This window comes from Nothobranchius furzeri, chromosome 12, assembly GCF_043380555.1.
Source record: "Nothobranchius furzeri strain GRZ-AD chromosome 12, NfurGRZ-RIMD1, whole genome shotgun sequence".
Lineage (NCBI taxonomy): Eukaryota > Metazoa > Chordata > Actinopteri > Cyprinodontiformes > Nothobranchiidae > Nothobranchius > Nothobranchius furzeri.
In genome coordinates this window covers 4,380,094-4,398,021 of record NC_091752.1, presented here as the reverse complement: position 1 = coordinate 4,398,021, position 17,928 = coordinate 4,380,094, and positions in this window count along the sequence as shown.

Here is a 17,928-nt window from a genome sequence, read left to right as displayed (position 1 = left end):
CACCTTGTGTCATCGGAGAGGAGAGCGTGTGCAGCAGGGCGCGACATCGTCGTAAGGAAGTGACGCCACCAACAGTGATGAAGCTCTGAGGAAGACTACAGTATTAATCGAAACATCAGCAAGAACAAGGTAAGACAACTCTTTTTCTGTGTTTAACAAAAGAACCAAGTAATACAGTTAGATGAAATACACAGAATGAATGTACAAAAGACGTTTGTCCTAAAGTGTCTCACTGGGGGATTTTACTTCCTCCAATGCTTCATTCTCTTGCAGGGTTCCCCAGGGTTCTGTGTTGGGCCCATTGTTGTTTTCTTTGTATCTGATACCTCTTGGTTTGGTTTTTAAGAAAACATGGGTTTCATTTTCACCGCTATGCAGATGATACCCAGGTATATGAGCCTTTTAAGAGGGGCCACAATCATGCTTTTCAGTCTCTTTTAGATCGTTTTGTTGAGGTTAGGCAATGGATGTTCTCTAACATCCTTCTTTTTAATGATAAAAAGACAGAGGTTGTAGTTTTGGGTCCAAGTACTTTGTCTAGGGTGGGTGCAATGGACATCGGTCAGCTCGCCCCATTCTTGAAACTGAGTGAGACTTCCTTGGGTGTTGTACTGGATGGGGATCTTGTCTTGGACAGGCAGATCAGTGGTTTAGAATCCAGCACAAGGTGCTTTTATGGGCTTTTAAATCTTTGCATGGCCTTGCTCCAGAGTACCTCTCCGAGCTACAGATTTTTTTTCTCCCCTGCACGGTCTCTAAGGTGGGCTGCTCCTGTGAGTCCCCAAAACAAGACGTAAGCTCAGAGGTGACGGGGCTTTCTCCGTAGCGGCCCCTAGGCTCTGGAACGAGCTGCCTTTGAGCATTAGGTCGGCCTCTTCACTGTCTGGTTTTAAATCTCTTTTGAAAACTTATTTTTATGATTTGGCTTTTAGCTCAGCATGAGTCTTTTAGTTAGTTCTTTAGTTTAGTTGGTTCTTGAGCTTTAGTCTTTGTGCATTTTTATGTTGTGTATTGTTTTTAATGTTTTTAATTTCTGTAAAGCACTTTGGTCGGTTTTATACTGTTAAACAAATAAAGCTGCCTTGCCTAAAGTTGAAGTGGTAGCAGCCGGCTATTTCTCCTCCTCTGATACTATTGGGCGGAGAACCTCTCACACCAGTGGTGTTCTGTTGCCAGTGTTGGGCAAGTTACTTCAAAACTGTAATACATTATTTATTACTTGTTACCCTCATTTTAAAGTAATTCATTACATTACAATATTACTGATTTTAAAATGTAAGGCATTACACTACTTTTGCATTACTCTAAGTTACTTTCAACAAAACAACTTCAGTATGAGTTTGGTAATCTGATGCCCGGTGAACTCATGACACATCCGGTGGAAGGTGATGTGGTGTCTGAGCTAGGATTGCAGTTAAAAACAGAACTTTAGAAGGATTGTTTATGAAATAAAAGCAACAACAATCTGTAGTCTCAGCACGCTGCCATCTTAGATTAACTGAGCAGGGAGTGAGGTGGTGGGGGCTCCAAGTCTATTTAGCCTTGGTCCCCAAATGCCTTGATACGGCCCTGGATGTGGGACTGGCTTCTGGGGTGATCTGATTCTATCACATGTATAAATATTAAATGCTTATATATTATTGCTTTCACTGGTAAAAATGAGTATTGGGGATGAATCTACCTACTTTTTGTCTTTTCAAGCACTTTGTTTTGTTTTCTTGATTTTATTTGAATAATTTCCTGCCCTTTCTCTCTCTAACCTTCCTGCATGCAGCATGTTTTCTCCGTCTTCCAGAAAAAACTGTTTCCTAGACTTCCTACTTTCTAACGATCAGCCAGAGGGATCTTCACATGCGCGGCGCTCCAGCAGCAATGAGTTAAAATCACCGGGGCCCAGATTAACTCAGCTGAGGCAAAGCACGTCAGAAAAGTACAGAATACCAGAGAACATGCGCTGATATGAACGATCGCAGGTGAATTATTTTGTTTTAGTGGAGCGATTTTGTGAATGTTGCAGCGGCCGCGTGGAGGACGCCGCTGGAGTATTTGAGCCGGTACCGCAGCTTCCTCTCTGCCTGCAAAGCTGAGTCCATAAATGATGTAAAATATGCAGATACTGGATCTTTTTTCAGGTTTCCCGCAATTTGAATTTTTAAGAAACGCATCTTGATTCTGGGTTTAAAATGCATTGTAATTACTGCGTTACTGACAATTGTACCGAGTAAATATTACCATTTTCTTTCCCTGTAATGCCTTACATTACCACATTACAACAAAAAGCAATGCATTGCAGTAATTAATTACTTCTGTACCGCATTACTCCCAACACTGTCTGTTGCTAAACACGAGTGTGTTATGAGTGGAGGACCCAGGAAAGTGCGACGGTTTGGCAAGGCCAACATCCAAATGGTCCAATAGTTGCTTTCTGTCCGACCCATGTAGCGGAGATTTTTAGACAAATGTGAGAGAACCTTTTTATCAATTTTTTTACATATTTCTTAAATCTCCACTATATTTTTTACAGCTATATGGTGTTTAAACATTGACATAAAAATATTTTAAGCTAATTTGTTTTCTAAATTTGCTGTTGCAGCTTTAAGGAGTAAGATTCTGTAGTTTTCTGCCCCATTCTTCCGACTAACCTGCTTCCTGAAAGAGGAGCACCAGAGCTTTTTTCCCCAGAAAAGGACTCACAGGAACGTTGTTCATTCTAGAGACCACTGCAGTTATTGAACATAAACGAGACCTTTAACGAACACATAAATGGCTACAACTCTGTCCGTTTTACCAAAACATTGGTGTCGTGGCTAAACAACTGAAACTAGGCGGACATTTGTCACTGATTACTTTTTGTAGGCAGCCAGATTGAATATGTGAATACAGCTAATCTACCCCAGCTCTCAGATTTACAGATGTTGAGCTAAGCTTTGGGTTGTATCACCTGCTCTAAGATGTAACAGATTACCTTCTGATTTGACCACAGCTGCTCAACATAAGATTGTTTTAGTGTTAAACTCTGTGCTTGAAATAAACATTACACCTTTAAAGGTTTAAATCAAGTTTGTCAAGCTGCAGATGCAAATGTCTCGCTGTTGGAAGGTTTTGATGTTGATGTTTCTATAAAAGGCTGCGCAGTGGTTAGAGCTGTTGCCTTGCAGCGAGAAGGTCCTGGGTTCGATTCCCGGCCTGGGATCTTTCTGCATGGAGTCTGCATGTTCTCCCTGTGCATGCGTGGGTTCTCTCCGGGTACTCCGGCTTCCTCCCACAGTCCAAAAACATGACTGTTAGGTTGATTGGTCTGTCTAAATTGTCCCTAGGTGTGTGTGTACGATTGTTTGTCCTGTGTTTGTGTTGCCCTGCGATGGACTGGCTCTCTGTCCGGGGTGTACATCGCCTATTTGCCCTTTGACTGCTGGAGATAGGCACCAGCCCCCCACCCCACCCCTGACCCTGCATGGACGAAGCCGGTTCAGAAGATGGATGGATGTTTCTATAAACTTGAGTCAGAATTAACAGGGTAGAAAACAGGGTTCTTCCACCAGGGGGCAGTAGAGGCTTTGGAAATGTACCAAGATGATTCTTCCTTGGTTCAAGACTGTTGAAGTTCTTTGACTAAATAAATTAAACCCCTTCTAGCAGAGCTAAAAGTTTCAGGAGGTCTCTTTTGTCAAACTTTAATGGAATCTTATTATCTGAGGAAAGCATGTGATGCATCTAGAAATATGTTGTTTCATTTATGTTTATTCAGCTACTTGAATAATTTCTGTGTTTATGATGGTTTTGTTGTCCAACTGTGACCAGGAAGCAGCCTCCATTTCCAGGAAATGGCTTCCATTTCACTGTGTTGACTGCACATCTCTGGCTGACTCATGAACACACCAACCAGAAGGTTGTAATGTCCAGAAATGGTCAAGTTTCACCTACAGATTGGCCTACATGCCACTGGTCATCTGCAGACCTAATTCCATCCACCAAGGTGGATTTTACACTCTATCTTCCTACAAGCCCAGAAGGATACTACAAAATGTGGACATTTCAGGAAGAACACGATGTCAGCCTGTGTTCCCAAACAAAACCTTCTTTTATAACACCGCAAGAGTGCCCACTCTCTGAATAAGGTGAACATTTTCAGCTCATATGAGTCAATTAATCATGAAATGAAATTAAAAAATGTTATATGGATAATAACAATGTTTTAATTTATATGTGCTTGAATTACTGAAGTTTGAAATGACTGTTATTATTATTTCAAATTAAATATTTTGATATTATGATCAGTAATGCTGGTTTAACAAGTGAATCACTATTTTCTGACAGCTCTCACATTCAGACACGTGACGATGACAAGGTTAAGCTAACATCATGGCACACTGCTTTCTGTTCCACGAATCAGGACTCCTGTATCCAGTGTTGGGAACGTTACTTTAAAAAAGTAATTAGTTATAGTTACTGATTACTTTGTCAAAAAAGTAACTCAGTTACTAACTGAGTTACAAGATCATAAAAGTAACTAGTTACCAACAAAAGTAACTACTTAGTTACTTTTTTCATTAAAGAATTACTACAATAGTAAAATATAAATGACTAATGACTGGAACATAATAAAATGTATGTCCAAATGTTTTATATAAACCTGAATAATTTAAACAAATAAGCACTTAACAGGAGGAACTACTAACAGGAGCATTACACTAATCTAGACTATTAAAAGGTCACTGTGTGATATTTAACAAAAACCCAATCAGCTAAAAACTAAAATTGCAAATAGAAACACCTGTAAAGGTTCCTGGGCCTTTAAATGGTCTCTCAGTCTAGTTAAATTACAGAAATAAATGTAAGTTTTGCACAGCATTCTAATTTTTACAGCTTCACATAATTGTGTGTTTTTAGCAGCATTTCTGTTGCTGCTAATCTAGTAATGGTTAAATAAATAAATAAATATCCTTTAAAATGACACTAGAAGAGGCACATATCTGATGGAGGACTCACATTTACTAACTTGGGTCAGACCCAACCACAGAAGAGCTGAAGCTGGGTGGTAAACCCACACAGGTAGTTCTAATAACACCTGAGCTCCATGACGTCTGAGACTGATGCATCAGAGTTACAGCGGGACTAAAGACATGATCAGGAACAGGTTACAGCTGGATGATCTAGGAAGGTAGAAGATCAGGACGTCTGAGCGGTGAACAGGTGAGCGGACCTTCGGGACGTCCCGCTGTCACGCTAAGGGCACGGCTGCAGACCCGCAGATTCGCTGCTGCACGCATTTTCTTATCAGTAACAGAAACAAAGTTTTGTTAAAAGAAGACGTAATTAATTAGTTTGCTCGTTACAGAAAGAAATATTTTTTATTAACGCGGTTATTTTAAACAGAGTTATTCCCGTTGTGTCTACAGCAGTTAGTGACTGAGACCGTGAGGGTCTCCGCCCACCCGGCCAATCATCATCGTGTTTGTAAGTGCGTTATGACACCTCTCCCTCCCTGGCTGCAGCTGAAGTGTGGCGGTCAGAAAGCCTCACACTGTTGCTCAACGTTCGACAAGCACATGTAACGCACAACCTCCCGTCCCCAGTAACGGTAACGGCGTTGCAACGGCGGGAAAAGTAATTAATTAGATTATTCCGTTACCTATAAAAGAACGCCGTTAGAAACGCCGTTATACTTAAACGGCGTTACTCCCAACACTGCCTGTATCTGACGCAAGGCGTGTTTTCTGAGGCTCGCTGGTAAAACTCTTCTTACATGGCCGATTCTGATTTGTTTGTAAATCATAATATGAGAATATTAAAACAGCTCATGAGACAGCGAGTCAGTTCAAGTTCTAGAGAAAGCTACGGAACGGCCGTCCGCAGCGACGCCTCTTTAACCCGGAGCGTTTTTGACAAGCTGTCAAAAACCTGCTACACAAAGCTGACACAGCAAACGGTTCCTGCAGAACAAAGCTGATGCAAGATTCCTTAGGAATCCATTCGAGACGCAAACTACTTACAACCTGTCGTGACCTGGAGACGACTCTGGACTGACCTGGTCTTACTGCGGTTTTCCTACCGACTTCGGTGCCTTGGGGTCACCCGACCCACCGACATCTCGGATCCAAAAGAGTCTCCGCTTGGGGGTATGTAGACATGACAGATTGTGTCTGATGCCTTTTCGATAAGAACCAACTTCATAGGTTAATGCAAACCAAATTCTTTTGACACCCAGAACTCAGTTCTTCCAGATACAAGAATCTGGTAAACAAACACCATTAAATCACCACACATCACGTCCCATCCTCTTAGATTCATCCATCACAGTAGCCTTGGTTAACTTATCATGTTTTTATTTGTTTAGAAAACAAATTTCTTGCCTTTTATAAACCTGACTGTCTGAATTAATACGAAGTGTGTTTGATCACTGAAAAAGCAAAGAATCCTACAATCTTCTGATTAAACATCCAAAGACCAAGCAGATTGATATCCTATATTTATATAGAGTATCACAGCTTATTGGTCATAAGTAAAGGTAATATAATAAGTCAAATCAAATCAAACTTTATTTATAAAGCACTTTTCCTGCGTAGGATGCAACACAAAGTGTTTGATAAGCTTAAGCTTAAAAGCACAACATTTACCACCCTATATATGATCCCACAAGGTGCAGGTGATGGTGCGACGTTCCCCGTCCAGTCAGTGAGACGATCTTACACTTGTACTACTGGGCATCATTTTCTGTGTGGGTGTGTGTGTGTGTGTGTGGACACCAGAGATGGTCCCGATCTTACTGGGGTATGTTGACCAGGCGACCAGGCAACCCTGCCCATGAATCTCCATTTTTGATGTAGTGATGTTTATTTCTTCATATGAAAATAAAATACATTTTATTAATTTCTTTTGTACTTCCTGCTGGGATGGATAGGAAGTATGCATGAATCTATAGACTGTCATTTGCATAAGCAAAATTATTTTTCTTTGCACGTCAGTCTAGGAAGGCTCCATAGGAACCTCTTCAAGCCTGGCCAGGATTACAGCTGACCAGTTTCAATTCAATTCAAGTTTATTTATAAAGCGCCAAATCACGACAAGAGTCGTCTCAAGGCACTTCACATAATAAACATTCCAATTCAGGTCAGTTCATTAGGCCAATCAGAAAAAAGTTTCCTATATAAGGAACCCAACAGGTTGCATCAAGTCACTGACTAGTGTCAGTGACTATACAGCAATCCTCATACTAAGCAAGCATTTAGCGACAGTGGAGAGGAAAACTCCCGTTTAACAGGAAGAAACCTCCAGAGAATCCTGGCTCAGTATAAGCAGCCATCCACCACGACTCACTGGGGATAATCACAGCACGTTTATTTAGAAAAACAATATATTTTATGTTTTTTATGGTTTATGTAGTTCTTCCACAATGTAACGGACTGTCCTGTTGAGTCATATCCGTAGAGGCCCAATCACAGCGCTCTATTGGTTTGGTGGGCCAATCACAACCCTCTATCATTTAGTTATCCACATTCCTAAGTACTTGATCTCACTTTTAACAGGCATACCATACACTGAAGAGTCGGAATGACTGTGGATACTCTTTAGTTCACATTTGTCCATATGTAGATGCAGCTTGTGAGAAGGGCTTAGTTGTATTCAAGGCTAAAGGAATTTGTTCTTTTTTTTTTTTTGAAGAGTCATATATCAGCAAGCCTGTTTGTGGTTGTTTATGTCAAACCATAACATTTGAATTTAAAATGGTCACAGCTGAGCTGACAGCTGACGGTGAAATGCTGCAGCCTCTCAGCTTGAATCTGGAGCATGTACCTTCTGGGAGGGTTCGGGTTAAAATAGCAATCATATCAATGAAAGGCTTCCTAAACCCAAAATGTTTCAGTGATTCATTAATAAAGCCATGTTCGGTGGAAGTCCACAAACATCATATAATTAGCATCTTTAATTGGGTATCTGTAATCAAAAAGATCCAGAACCAAGCAGATATTCTTATGGATGGGGTGGGGGGGATGGGGGGGTGGAATGCTAAATATCAACCAATAAAACCATCAAAATGTGACTACATTTATCAGTTAAAGACTGAAATAAAGTAAAATGATTTTGCACAGTGAATGTAAGTTCAGTAAAGCAGAAATATGTGTTTTGGTTGAATAAATTCTTACTTGTACCAGTGTTGTATTGGGCTCCAGTAGCTCAGGAGGTAGAGCGAGTTTTCCAGTAATCGGAGAATTGCAGGATGGATCCTAGCTCCCAACAAACGCGTCCAATTTATTTTCTAGCTTAGAAAATAATGTGACATTTATTAATAATGAGTTGTAGCTAAGTGTCAGTTAGATTTTACCCTATTCCTTTAATTATTTCTTAACTTTGAATATAAGGTACTATTTAAAATGTGGAATAAACTAAGCAAAAATACATGCAACATTTTATCTGTCTCAAAAACTCCTCCATACGTCGCAAAAATAGTAGAGCCCTAGCCTGGCAAGCCAGACTAAATAAATGTATTATTTACGCTCCATTGACGGCTCTCGGTTGTGGGGCGGGTTCTACCGTTGTCTTTCAAATGATCTCCGCATGCCACTGGACAATGAATGTGACATACTCTTGTTTCACTCTGTTGCATCATCCCACCCACCAGGCATATAGAGTGCCCTGATTGGCCCACAAAGCGGATAAAGCTCTGTGATTTGTTCAATAAGCAGAGAGAGCACTATGATTGGCCCACCATTATGGACCAATCACAGCTCTTTATGTGTTTGAAACCCCTCTAGAGAGCTGTGATTGGCCAGCCAGAATGCTGTTGGGGCTGCAGAGGTTCCAGTGGAGCGTTCCTAGACCAAACTTTGCAAAGCAAGAATTTGGTCTAGTTCACTAGGCTAGTAGAGCCCTGCAGTCGGTGTGAACCTGCAGTCTCCTCTGCATCCATATATTATTGGGTGGAGGTGGGATTTGACTCAAACCAAGCACTTCATTTCCAGGAACAAAGACAGGCTGACTAAAAAAATTTATATTTAAGATAAAATTGCATCTCGATAGAGCCAACACTAATATTTTATCATATACTGTGCATACCTTTGCTCTCAAAGGTTTAAAACAGCATGATCTAACCCCTTTGAGAGAAAATTTTTTTATATTTATTTTTCTTTTCTTTCTTTTTTTTTTTTTAAACGAAGCCTTTATTAACAACTTAGGACTTAAAAATGTTTTTTCAGGATTTTATTTTTAGGGGGAATTTCAACCACCTCGTGGAAAAAATATTAAACCTACAATTTCAGTCTCTGACTAATGTAAAACTCAAGCCTGACCTACCAGACTCGTCCTCTGTTTATATCTACACAGAGAACTTCCCATGAGGAAGCATGGGGCTGGCTGGCCAGGCTAGTAAAGACGAAGAAAATATCATTTCTATAGCGCCTCTCAAGATAAAAATCACGAGGCGCTTCACAAAAACAAAAATGTAAAATATAAAAAAGCTTGAGAAAATGTTTAAAAATATATTTAAAATGAGCAAGAATAAGCAATTGGGATTTAAAAGAAAACATTTTAAGAAAGAGAGAGAGTGAACAGGAAAGAGGGAAATCAGTGGATCCTGAGGAAGGTGGAATAGGTGGGGAGAGCAGAATAAAGAGAGAGAGGTGAAGAAGGTCATACAAAAGCCAGCTTGAACAAGTGAGTCTTCAGCTGCTTTTTAAAGGAGACCACTGAGTCCACTGGTCTCAGGCTCAGGGTTAGAGAGGTCCAGAGTCTGGGGGCCACAGCAGCAAATGATCTGTCACCTTTGACCTTTAGCCTGGTGCTGCACAACCAGAAGGCTTTGATCACTGGACCTCAGGGACCTGCTGGGGGTGTAGGGACTAAGAAGATCACCAATGTAAGATGGTGCTTGTCCATGTAAGGCCCTACAGACCAGAACCAGGATCTTGAAATGAACCCTGAAGTTGACTGGCAGCCAGTGAAGCTGGAGGAGAAGCGGGGTGATGTGGGTGTGTTTGGAGGACTTGGTCAGAAGCCGAGCACAGGCGTTCTGAACCACCTGTAGACGGTTCAGGGAGGTTCTGCTCAGACACGTGAAAAGAGAGTTACAGTAGTCTAAGTGTGAGGAGATGAAGGTGTGGAGAACTGTCTCAAGTTCAGAGCGGGACAGAATGGGACTCAGCTTAGCAACGTTCCTGAGATGGAAGAAGGAAGAGCCAACAAGAGAACTGACATGAGAATCCAGAGTGAGAGCTGGGTCAAAGGTCACACCAAGACCCCAGAATAGAATATTAAAAAAATAATCAATGTATGCCAATATTTAGGGCTATTAGAAAAATACAGCTAACATGAGTCAATTCCACAGAAATATTTAAAGGAGGAAGGTGTTCTTCAATGATCATATTAAATGTAAAAGGAGAAACAAAGTTTTTTGTAATTCTGAAAAAAAAAAACACTTTCCATAAAAATCACATATATTGCATTAGCACAGCCAAAATTATTCACAAAAACAATCTTGCCTAAGAAAAAAAAAGGAAAATATTGAAGGTATTTAAAGGTTAAATAAAACAGAATGCCTACATATCTTGTCCTGGTTCGCAGTGGCTAATGGGTCGGGGACATGGTCGGGCCCCACCCTCTACCCACCTGGCTCGAATCCTGGCCAGGGTGCAGTTTTATTTTCTTTGCAAACAGTTTTTCCTCTGCTTTTATCTCGATTTAAATACGCCCTGCTGGAAACGTGCATTTTTCCCCCTTTTTATTATAATATTTTAGGTCCACATGCCTACTGTTTATGCGACATACACAAAAATGTGTTTTTTTATGTTGTGGAAAGAACGTTTTACTTTACTCATGTTTGTTAATGAATGTATTTAAACTTGTTTAAAATGTCACAATGCATTTAACTGATAAGATTTGCAATGTAAAATGAGTAAAATGGTCACTGGACGATAACGCCCTATATTTATTAAATAATTCACTTAATTCGTTATACTGACTAAACCATTTTGAACTTATGTAGGGTATTACTACATGCTAGAATCACACTGTTTGCTATCAGTTGTAGATTCTGAGAATGTCCGAGCAGATAAGCATATGAAGCTTATATCATGTATAAATATCCAGGATACTTATATAATCGATGTAAGTTGATTAATGTTTAATTTAAGATAATTAAATTTAATAGCAAAAGTTTATTTTTTAATCAGAAGTTAGGAATCTTTGCTTTTTCAATAACCAGAAATATTTATACCTTTCTGTGTTTAATTTCAAAGAATGAGGCCAGGTTTAAAAATGAAGAATTTATTACTAACAATTTTAAAGTTGACGATTTGAAACAACAATTTAAATGACAATTAAAAATGACAATTCATGGATGACAATTTAACAGCTTTGATATTAAACTTGTTTAAAAGCTTTACCTGTGTCTGGATGGAAAGCTAAAATGAAATGAGAGTTTTGGATGTGTGGATGTTCTCAGAAGTTTTCTTTCAGAGAGAGAAGCACGTTCTGGGTTGGAAGTGATGGTTTTGCAGCTAACTGTTGTTACTTTGAGAAACGGCATCAAACGTCATCTGTCGAAAGTGTCTACCTCACCCAGTTTCCGGAGACCCCCTGTTGGATCCGAGATGTCAAGTGGAGATGATTTCCTCCGGGCACGAGGATGGTAGAAGGACCTCAATGCGACCAAATCAGTCCTGGGATGTCACCGCGGGTCACACGACTGATGAAACTATTTTCGTCTCAAAATCAATAACTCTGGAAGAGTTTTTGCGTCAGCTGATTACAGTTACGTTTATTCGTAGCTATTCTTATCGGCGTGACTGAACAGCAGGTGGAGGTTTAGGGACGGCCGTTCCCGTATCCTCAGTGATGGTGGTTAGTTCACGAACTGAAGTTAAAGCTGCTGGAAGTTTGTTTTAACAAAGTCCTCAGAACACGCCCACTCTCAGAGCAAGAAAGCTTTGGTCATGAGTCAAAAACATGTGATGGCAGTTAGCCTTTACTCTGGATAAACTCTGTGTTAGATGGATAAGGTGGAAGTTGACCTTCTTATTTGCTGAACACACATTATCAACCATAATCATAGTAATGGACAATCCAGACTCTTCTCATGCATCGTTCCACAAATGTGGAATGACCTTCCAAGCATTACCAGAACTGTGGCTTCCTTTTCAATTTTCAAGAAACTCTTGAAGAGCATCTTCTAAACCAGCACCTTCCCTGTAACCCCCCCCCACTCCTTTGTTCCCTCCTCGCAATGATTGATGTCAAGTTGTTGTTATTGTTGTTGTTAGCCTCAAGGGCAACATGCTGATTATCACTTGTAATTCGCTTTGGACAAAAGTGTCTGCTAAATACATAAACATAATCATTATTATACCCAAAGCATAATAATTCATTTCAGTAATTAGAAATACATTTATACTGAACCAAGTGATTATTCATGATGATTATAATAAACCTCAATAAGATCAAAGAGTTTATTATGATTATTACTTAAATTATTATCGTGAACTTGAAGTGTCCTTCTTCTGAGACGGAACAGCAGCAGATAAAGGATGGTTTTCTTTAGACATCAGGGCTCATAGATCCCGGTGGCTGCCTGGTGGGGTCTGGGTCCCTGGGCTCTGCTGGGTCCCCGGCGGGGGTGGTCGCCCCTGGGTCCCGGGCTCGGCCGGCTAGGTGGTGGGAGGCTGCGGGCGGGCCTGAGGGCTTGCCGCTGATGTCTCCCGGGACTCTGCCGGCTGCTGATTGTGGCCCCCCGGGGCGATCCTCTGTGCCTCTCGAGGGGGGAGGGGGCCTTTCTGGTTGCAGTCTCCTTGGGGTTCCTATGTTCTGGGGCAGCACCTGGATCTCTGAGACTTGGAGCTCCCCCCGTCTCCTGCGCATCTTTGGGGGGCGGATCTCCCTCACACACTCTATTGGACGCTCCTATAGAAAAACCTTACATAAACAAGCGCGTGTACACACACAGGTGCTCACATGGTGCTCTCAAAAGTATGGGTTTGGGAACGTTAAACACAGATCTTAAGACTATGGTGGGCACTTAATGCACTGTGATTTATTATCGTGATTCTTCAGTTAAGCAATGTTGATTATATATATATTTTTTTTTTCATCAAGTTGACGCAGTGATAGGTAGATCTTGTTGTATTGTTGTAGTGTCCCTTTTTTGTGTCCTTTTGTTTTTTTTTTTTTTTGTCTTTTTCTGCAGGTCTAGAAGCAGACTCTTGTTCATTATTGTTTATTTTTGTGGACCCCCCCCCCCCTCCTCCTCCTCCTCTCTCCCCACCTTTTCTTTTCCTTTCTCTTTCACCTCTGTCTCCGTGTCTGGTCGGAATTACAAAGCATTCAACAACAATAACAATAAAGTTTTAAGTATCAGGCGTGACATTAAAAGCAGACGCTTTGATGCTCCACCTGAGAGTAAATCTGTAAGGCTTGTCACCAGCATTCAGACATCAATTCTGCTTGCTTCACAGCCAGACAGGACACGGTAAAAAAAAAAAATAGACGTGGCAGCAAGATGGAAGTTATGTACACTTCAATGAAACATGTCCACCAAACTGCTCTGTGTTTACCACACCATGCCCAAAACATCATGGTGGAGGTCTTGCTGTGGCCTTTAAGGACAAACATGTCTGTAATCTGGTAAAAAATGGCCCTTTTGCAACTTTTGAATGTCAGGTCATCAAAGTAGGGTTACAAAATGTATTTCACCTCCCGGTTCAGCTGCCCCTTTTCTCTCTGAATTTGCAGAATTTCTATCATCAATGATCAAACTAGAAAAAGTTTTAATTCTTGGTGACTTTAACTTACACATTAATGATCCTAATTGTAGCACAGAAGTGGAGTTCATGTCTATAATGGAGTCTTTTAACTTGGAGCAGCGCGTCTCTGGCCCCACACACAAAATGGGCCACACTCTAGATCTTGTTTTCTCTTTGGGACTAAAAATCAACCATTTACATGTTGAAGAGGTTCATGTGAGTGACCACAGCTGCATTTTCTTTAATGTCCTACCTAATGTTGAATCTGTCCCTCGAAGGATTTTCTAGATTATTTGACAGCAGCTCAGTTCAGGGTGATGATCCAAGCTTCTTTATCTAACCTTTGAGCAAGCAATGCTGCAGTATCTTAGATAAAGTGGCTCCCGTTTAGCAGATTGTTTTATCTAACAAGAGGAAAAGCCCTTGGATCAATCAGAACATTTACAGTCTTAGAAGGACACGCCGCAGAGCTGAGAGATGTTGGGAGTCAACTAGATTAGAAAGGTACAGGCTGGACTTTAAAGAACTGATCACATCTCTGAACGAGACGGTGAAAACTTCCAGGGCCACTTACTCTGCTCAGCTCAGCTGATTGCTGTAAACAAAAATAACTCTAAAGTCCTGTCCATGTTGCTTCACCTCGCCCCCCTCTTATGCCAGTTTACTCGAGGTCTGACCGTAACAACTTTCTAGCATTCTTTGAGAATAAAATTAGAAATATCAGGGCAAGTTTTTCACCCCCATCTACTTCCTACCCATCCCCCCCAATCCAACCACCTTCCTCCCAGTCATGGTCCGCCTCTACACCTGTAGATTTCCAGGACATTGGCCTCATTCAGAAACGGATTAAACCAACTTCATGCCGTGCTGATTTTATCCCTACATCCTTTGTCATCAGGATGTTTGACCAAATTGGCCCATGCATTGTAGATTTTATTAATTTCTCTAAAATCTGGCTCTGTGCCATCTGTTTTAAAGCATGAGGCTGTTGAACCCATCCTTAAAAATCAAGTTTGGACTCTGCCTAAAAATTACAGACCCATTTCTACCCGTTATCTCTAAAATATTATAAAATGTTGTGGCAGATCAAGTGATTAGGAAGTACACAACAGTTTTGACAAATTCCAGTCTGGTTTTCATAAAAAGAATTCAACTGAAACGTCTTTGCCTAAAGTTTCCAGTGGCATCACGATGGCTGCAGACAACGGGGAATTCACAGTGTTAGTATTGTTAGATCTTTCTGCAGCTTTTGACACTGTTGATCACAACACCTTGCAGACTTGGTGACTCGGTGGGGATCTCTGGAACTGTTCTAGACTGGTTTAGATCGTACCTTTCTAACAGAAGTTGCAGTGTCTGTAGAAACCAAATCAAGTCAGATTCTACTGATCTGTTCTGTGGGATACCCCAAGGCTCTGTTTTTGGTCCACTGTTGTTTCTACTGTACATACACCCTCTTGGACAGATACTTGATTCTTTTCATAATGTCTCTTATCATCTATATGCAGATGACATTCAGCTGTACTGTTCTTTTAAGGATTCTGAGTTCTATAAACTGTCTGAATTACTAGAGTGTCTATCAGCTATCACCCGCTGGCTAGAAGATAACTTCCTCCAGTTAAACTCTGAAAAGACCGAATGTCTGATCATTGCCCCTGAGAGCATGGTTCCCCTGATTAGTCTAAAACTTGGTCATCATCTGCCATCAAGACAAAGTTAAGAAATTTTGGTGTTATTTTTGACCAATCAGTGTCTCTTGAAGGTCACTCAAAAACGTTGGTCCGAAACTGTTTTTATCATTTAAGAAATATCTCCGAACTGCGAAGGTTGGTGTCAAACCATGAACTTTAAATGGTCATCTATGCCTTTATCTCCTCCCGTCTAGATTACTGTAACACTTTTTTCACTTGTTTTAACAAAAAAGCCTTTGACCGTCGTCAGTTGGTCCAGAACTCCGCAGTGAGGCTCCTAACTGGAGCAAACAGAAGAGCACCCATCACTCCTATTCTAATGTCTCTCCACTGGTTACTCGTTAACTTTAGAGTCCATTTTAGAATCTTATAACTTTCAGTGCTCTACATGGTCAAGCTCCTCCCTATATTACTGAACTGTTAAAGACTTTTGCTCCAACCCGAGCCCTCAGGTCCACCCAACAGAACCTTCGAGAAGCTCCAAAAACTAGATATAAAAGTTTAGGTGATCGTTTCTTCCAGAATGTTGCATCCCGACTTTAGAATGATCTTCCTGCCCACCTGTCCAGGAATTTTGGGTTAGAGTATGTGAGGATCTGTCAAAATGTCTGAAATGTCATATCCCAACTTCCCCCTCTCTTTGTTTACTGGGAAACCTGGACGATGTCCCGATTGAAACATCTTTGGTTCACGTGGTTCTGACTGCCATATGCATCGCTAAGAAAACTATCCTCTTGAATTGGAAAAATAGAGAAAGTCTCTGCATTAACCAGTATAGAAATCTTTTGTTAGATCATATTGCACTTGATATAGCCTCTGCTTCCACTTCAGATGAATCTCTCTGGGCTCCTTTGATCGGTTCCATTACATAGCGAGGGTGGGGGGCCATTGATGTTGTCCTGCGGGATGGTGTGGGTGGGGGGTGTGGGGTCTGTGTTTGGAGTATCCGGATGTTCCCTGGGGGTGGGTGTCTGGGACTGGGGGGCCGTTGCCCCCCTCTGGAGGTGCTTGGGTTGCCTCGGGGGGTGGACTGCTGGCGGTTGTGAGTGGGGCCCCTTGGGGATCTTGGCGGCGGCCATGGGTCACTGCCTGGCGGCTGCAATGCCCCTGGGCGGGTCTGGGTGGGGGCCTGGGGGCTCAGGGTTTGGGGTGGCCGGCCCCATGTGGGGATCTGGGCGGGGCCTTGGGGGTCGGGTCCTGACATGTTTGCTGCCGGGAAGAAGGCAGGAACACGCAGCAGCGCCTGGCCCGGGTTCGGGGGCCTCAGGTAGACCTTGGCTCCTCTGCCGTTCCATCACAGGGGAGGGGGAGGTCCAGGAGGGGGAGGACCCAACCTTACCTGGATGTCCCATGTCTTATATATTCTGGAAGTTGTGCAAATGCAGGGATGGGCATAGATATTCTGCTGGGGTGGGGATGGGTTGGTGCCCTCGGACTCAGTGAGGCTCTGTAATGCTGCTGCTTTGGGCCCTGGCAGGATGGGCTGGGGTCTCCATGCCCTGGGTGGCAGTTTGACAACAGAGGTGCCTATTGGGGCCAGTAGGGGAGCTGGCTCCCTGGAGGGCTAAGCCCAACCAGCCATTCCTCTCCATCCCGCATATTTCTCTCCTCCTGCTCCCTCACATCATCACACAAACATACACATAGGACCTTGGGGGGTGGGCAAGTCATGGAGTGTGGGTATGGACCCCATTTCCGCATTCCTGTGGCAACCTGCCCCCCAATTTTATTTGCACCTTATACGCTTCCACTGACGACATTCCACACAAACACACACTTAGGGCCTTGGGAGTGAGCACATTCAACGGCATTTGGCAGGGGGATATTTCAGCCTCCTCCCGGGTGCCGGTGCCCACTTCCAATTTTAAACCGCACTGATGGATGAAGGTGTGAGTGGGGTGGTGCGGTGGCATCAGCTGGCATAGGCCGGATGATGCCCACACTGCCCACTCACCACAGCCATGGAATACACCTCATGATCATACAACACTATATTGGAGCAGGCGGAGGGAGACTAGGGGTCTTAGCCATCTCTGTTGTTGCTAGGCTTCCTGGGGCTGGAGGCTAGGAGGGAGATCTGGCCGTCTGGTTGGGGTCTGGGGTGGTGGGTTGCTGTGCTCAGCGTTGGGCGGGGGAGCCTGCTCATCAGCACCCCAGCAGAAAGGGTCAAACTCTGGTTACCGGTGATGGTTGTACCCAATGTGCAGCAGTACCGGGACCAGAGTGCTCATCAGCACCCCTTTCTGCTGGGGTGCTGATGAGCAGGCTCCCCCGCCCAACACCGAGCACAGCAACCCGCCACCTCAGACCCCAACCAGACGGCCAGATCTCCCTCCTAGTCTCCAGCCCCAGGAAGCCAAGCAACAACAGAGGTGTTCTAAGACCCCTAGTCTCCCTCCGCCTGCTCCATTAAGTGTTGTGTGTTGATGAGGTGTATTCCATGGCTGTGGTGAGCGGGCAGTGCAGGCATTGTCTGGCCTATGCCAGCGGATGCCACCGCACCACTC